Source organism: Alexandromys fortis, unplaced genomic scaffold (genome assembly GCF_014885135.2).
Source record: "Alexandromys fortis isolate MF-2015 unplaced genomic scaffold, M_Fortis_MF-2015_v1.1 scaffold_104, whole genome shotgun sequence".
NCBI lineage: Eukaryota > Metazoa > Chordata > Mammalia > Rodentia > Cricetidae > Alexandromys > Alexandromys fortis.
This window is the reverse complement of record NW_026068000.1, coordinates 1279305-1285304: the sequence shown is the minus strand read 5'-3', so window position 1 is coordinate 1285304 and position 6000 is coordinate 1279305.

The following is a 6000-nucleotide window of genomic DNA, read 5'->3' as shown; positions in this document are numbered from 1 at the left end:
ACTGCTCTTTGGATAGGAGAGGGAGGGGGAGAGGAGTGGGGGGAGGGGGAGAAGAGAGGGGGGAGGGGGAGAAGAGTGGGGGAGGGGGAGGGAAATGGGAGGCTGGGAGGAGGCGGAAACTTTTTTTTCTTATTCTCAATAAAATAAAAAAAAAATAAATCTTTTTGCTCAGTTTCCCCTTCTGTGACCAAACTCCTGACCAGAAGCAACTTAAGGGGTTTGGAGTGGATTAGCAACCTGACAGCTTTAGGGGATTCAGTTTAACACAGCCAGAGAAAGCCTGGGGCAGGATCATGAGGTGATAGATTATATTTCTTCTACAACAAGGAAGCATTAAAGTGGACAGGAGATAAAATTATAGGCTCACCCCCAGCAACCCACTTACTCTAGTGAGCTTCCAACTCCTGAAGTTTCGACAACTTTAAGAAAAACAACCCCGTGAACTGGGGACCAACAAACACAGGAGTCTATGGGGATATTTGATATTCAATTCAGACTATTAACCGCTCCATTATTTATTGTCCTCCCAAAAGCTTATCTTTGTAAGAAGTCAAAAGTCTAAGTTGCTATAATTTGATTTTTCAGAAGCTTATGTGGTAGAATGCTTACTACTTCCTGTACTTGCAGGACTGTTAGCAGCTAAAAATATATTTATTTCTATCACTAATCATTTCATAGTTGGATAATGTGGGAAAAATCACCTCTATTTTGGAGCACTAATTTCCTTACAGTCTACTTTGAGAAATAAATTGAACAATGTATGTACCAATGCCAATTATTTCGAATAATTGTCAAATAAATGTAGGCATAGTTCCTTTTTAAACTTCTTATTAATTCTTTGTGGATTTCACATTATGCATCTCAAGATCCCACTTATATTCCTGTCCCCTCACCTCTGCCCTCTGTCCTTGTGACCTACTCCCCCCAAACAAAGCACAGTTTAAAAGTATAGTTAATAATGGATCAATCAATCAAACAAACAAACAAAAAACCACCAGCACCACCAACAACGAAATCCAAATCCAGTATGGAAGGTGTAATGTCACCCAGTGAGTCACACACTGTACCCTTTAGTCCATACCCCTTTTCTTATAAGTGTTCTTTGCAATGGAGTGTTGGTCTTGCTGGAGGCTTCTAGCTTCTGCTGTTCTATTGATGCTGGAACCTCACTGGGACTCCTCTTAGATATCCTGTTGTTGTCTTGTGTCATGGGGATCCTGTAGATTTGGATCTGCAGACCCGGCCCCTTCACATACTCCAGTAGTTCGTATATGGGGTGGATCTAACTCATAACCATGATTCTGGTACTGGGTGGTAGCCGCGTTGGCCAGCTTGCCAACTTTTCCTCATCCTCATCATCAGGGTCTGCTCTCCAACACTTCCCCAGCTCGCTCACCCAGTGCAGCAGGCAGCAAGGGATGGACCAGTTCTCCTGTTCTCATGACTTCAGTCTTTCTCACCTGCACATACACCACCAGGGACAGCTCTACCGTTCTGCCCAGGTGAGGTTCAGGGACCTGCTCTCCAGATTGTTGCCCTTGGTGAGGGACAAGACTGGCCCTCCAATTAATTCTCATGCTCTCAGGGCCATCTCTTATGCCTGCTGCACTTGGCAAGGGGGGGGGGCATATTTGCTCCACCCTTGCCATCACATGGCATATATAAGGGAGAGGGAAAGTGACATTGTCCTGCTCACAAGTCCACAGGCTCTCCTGCACCCCGCCAACAGAGTCAGCTCTAGTGTGTTGCCTGGGTGAAATGATTCTGCTACTCTCAAGACCACAGAGCCGGCTCTCCCAGTAACCGCAGGCAGTGAGGTGTAGGTGAAGAGGGGAGGTCTTCTCTCTTTCACCCACTCCGCCTTATGGCAGATGAAAGGTGCAGCCAGATCTCCCAAGCACATTTTCAGGGGTAGATCACTTGTGCCCTGGTCAACAGGGTCAACTCTACTATGTTGCCCAGGTGACATGCAGGACCCACTCTCCCGAGTGCTGCAGTCAGTGAGGGGCAAGATCAACTCTCCACTCTTGTGACCCCTGCACCAGCGTTTCCCACCTGACTTAGGTGGGGAGGGATGAGGGTGAGGGGCAAGGTTGTCTCTTCCTAGCCCATCATAAAGCAAGACAGACACCGGGGCCAGCTCCTCTCCCTCATGCCTTCAGGGCCAGCTTGTTTGTACCCATGCCACCAGGGCCAACTCTACTGGTAAATATAGTGAAAGTTGCATTTATTGCTGTAAATGATATCAGATTGATATTATTTATGGCAATGGGCCACATTTTACACAGTAATAAACTATTTTTTTGGTTTTCACTTCATTTCCTTTATTTTAAAATATTTCACATGTCATATGTTTTGAATGGGGGAATATAGGACTCAGGGCTGTTTAGTAACTTTATCTAATGTTTTGGAATGTCAAGTACATCCCCTTGAATGCTGGCCCTTTCCTGTGTTGGGTCACCTGTTCGGGAGTACTGATTTGTAAGGTTCTACCTGCCCCTTTTTGTGATTTTGATATGCACATTATTGTTGTCCTCACCTATGGAATTTTCAAACTGTGTCTGTAAAAACTAGAAACCTTATGGAGAGCAGCCCTTACTCTTAGTCTTCTTTTTCTCCTTGCTACTTCTACTTCTTTCCCTTACTTGCCTTTTTTTCTTCTTCCCCTTCCCCTTCTTCTTATTCTTCCTCTCTGCCATGCCCCCTTCACTTTATTTTTTCCCTTGCATGAAAAATAAAGATGATGCAGAGGTAACATACTTGAGTTAATTTTTTACCTTCACACATCCTGTTCTGATCCCTGAGGGGGTACTGAGGCTGGTACTCAAGCCCCCCATATCACAGCAATGAAAACTCAAACTGAGACTACTATTTAGGAAAATAACCATGTAAGACTGGTAAAAGAAGCAAAATAGCACCTTGAATTTTCATGACACAGTCAAATGTTTTTTGAAACTAGAAATTCAATTGGTCAAAGTTCATTCTATGTCTCATCTTAAGTGTGTCAATTCTCGCTCTACTTGAAGGTCATCCATCATTAAGAAAAACACTATACTTAAATAGGCCACCTTGGGGTTTAGAAATTAGGGCTTTCAATTCGTATGTAGGGTGAGTTATTATTTTTAATGATCGAAAATTGCCTACCATTTAGGTTTTAACATCTGTGACTGACTATAAAAGCTAAATTACCCTTTGAATTTTCTTTTCTACTATCATGTCTGATTTATACATTACAATGATTGAATGTGCCATGTGGTAGTATAAGTCATTGATTGGACTTACATCTAATATGGCATTTAATTTAATCAATGGCCTTTGATGAATGCTCATTAAATGGTATGCATGAAGTTTGACACTGGAAATAACAAGGTACTAAGGTTAAGAGATTTCCTAAGTACTGAAAGTTGTCACTTGAAATAACTAGTTAATTTGATCTGTTTTCCCAAACAATCACATTAATCAATGGGAAAAGACATTATCTGAATTTATGTAAACATAGTGGTAAAATTGCTTCTCCTTTTCTCTTTTGACTGGCTGTTTGGACACTCTAAACAGGTAGCCGAAGACAACTGGAAACAGTGAAGTGTGGGTCTGTTCTTATTCCACTGGCAGTTGTAGTTTGTTGGCTGCTGGAGTGAAATGATGATTGAGTAGAAGGGCTGGCAGCAAAGGAAGGAGAGAGTAGCACAGAAGGGTGATGCTTACTTCACAGCATGAGAAGTTGAATTTTTTTGATGGATAGGATCTGGATCTGAGGATAATGAGAAAGTCATTGGATATCTTAATGGGCATGTTAAGAAAGAAGCTGAATGAGTCTATCTCAAGGAGAGAGGAAGAGTCTTAAAATAAAAAGGTTGTTAAGGTATTGCTGAAGTACGTTCCTTTCCAATGTCCATGCTGAACTTCTGAGGAGCCTGCTTCTCCTTATAAAATAGCTCAAACACTATGTCCAGAGCTGTAGAACAGGAGAATATCAATCTTGTAGACAGAAAATGTATGGGGATTAATTTCAGTTCTCGTTTTTTATGTGACCTTGAATATTGAATCATTTTGAGCTGGAGTTTAAATAGAATGATGCATGCAAACATCTGGAATAGTATTAAGTATACAGCACCCATTCAATGATGTAAGATCTCGTTAGTCTAAAATGTTACATTGTAGGTCTTAAGAAGGACAACAAATAAAAAAAGAAAACATTTATACATTGTAGTAAATTTAAATGGGAAAGTTAAATTCATGTATTGAAATATGAGGAAACTATGAAATACTCTGAAATGGACAAAAAGAACAATTAAAAAGTGGCAATGTGCCTTGTACTCTTCTGGGTTATCATGGTGTTTGTTTTTTCTATGCTTGTGGAAATTATATAAAAATTAGTAACACAAATTATTCTTGACTCTAGAAATAGCAACGAATTATGGCGTGAACTTGAGTTATTTCATCATTCCCGAGCTCCTTAAATTTTTTTGAGCTTGCTTTACAACCTATCTCTGACTTCCTTATTCATTAATGAGATAAATGATATTGTGAATACTTGCTTATATTATGCTTTTATTAACTGTCACTCTGCCTTCATAAATTATTTTTTAATAAAAATACAAGTTAGTTCTTGTGCGAGAGAGATGACCCAATGGGTAACTTCTTTACTTGCAAACATGAAGACCTGTGTTTGATCTCCAAAACACGTGTAAAAAAGCTGTCCGTGGTGTGCACTTATAATCCTAGTGTTCGTCATGCTGAGCAAACATAAGTTTGACAGTTTCCTGGGGCTTAGTGATCAGCTATCCTAGAGAGACCACTAGGAGCTTCTGTCTTCCATTCTATCTCCCACCAAAACAAAGATGAATAGACCTAGGGGAGGAACATCTAAAACTGTCTTCTGGATTCCACGGGCCTTCACACACATGTGCCACCACAAATACAAAGACTAATTATTATCTTGTACCCTTCAAATTGAGTGTGAAAATTATTTTAAAAAAACAAGAAAGTAAAGGTAGAAGTAATAAATTTAATTTGAAGATGGGATAAATGACAACCATCATTGGACCTAGGTCATCTTTATAATGCAATAAAATGATTGAGATATTTCAATGCCTTAAAATATTGCTTAAATATGTCATGCAAAACTCTTAAGCAAGGTCGTGGATATTCTGATAAAAAACACGAACTTTGAGCTGGTTTTGGAAAACATTAGATTAATCTAATCTGAATGAATTTATTTACTACAGATTGTGAGAGTTTTTAAAAATGTGATTGGGAAGAGAGAGGGGGGAGCATTGGTATGGATCTTCTGTTTCTTTTATTTTTAAAGTATTAATAGTAACCTTACATTTGTATTTAAACAAACAGAAATATTCTAAAAACCTCAACTTCAAAGAAAGCCTGTGAAGTTTGTACTAACAGTCTGAAGTAGAGAGAAGGCTGGGGAGGAAGTGTTTCCTCCAGTCTTCTGTATTCGTAGACAACTCCTTTGTCCCTGGAAGAGGGAGAACAGTATCAGGGAAGGGCCATCATAGCATGGTCATGTCTTCCTTTAATGTCTTTTCATAAAAAGCAGTGTATATTTTTAAAATACGTCAAAATGCATAATAATTTTATGCTTTAAGTATAACAGCCATGACTATGTTCAAATTTCCATTATAGCTAATCTGCATCAGTTGCCTCAATATCAAAAGTCTATGTGATTCTAGTGATCTAGGGAGCAGTGTGATGTCCACAGAAAGGGAGCACAAAGCTGCATCTATTTGAATTCAATATATTAATATGATTTGTCCTGGGAAATCTTAAGATACATTGAGATTGGGAAAGAAAACATAACAGCATTCCATTATCATGGGGTTCATGTAAACTTCACATAGTTTCATAGTTCTTTTGAAAGTCTCTCTTTAAATGATCAATTTAATGAATCTAAAATGTTCTAGCTGTCTAGTTCTTAGATGACTTTTGTGGGATTTTAAAACGCGTGTCTGTGTATTTATGTAGTGTATGTACATGTTTATG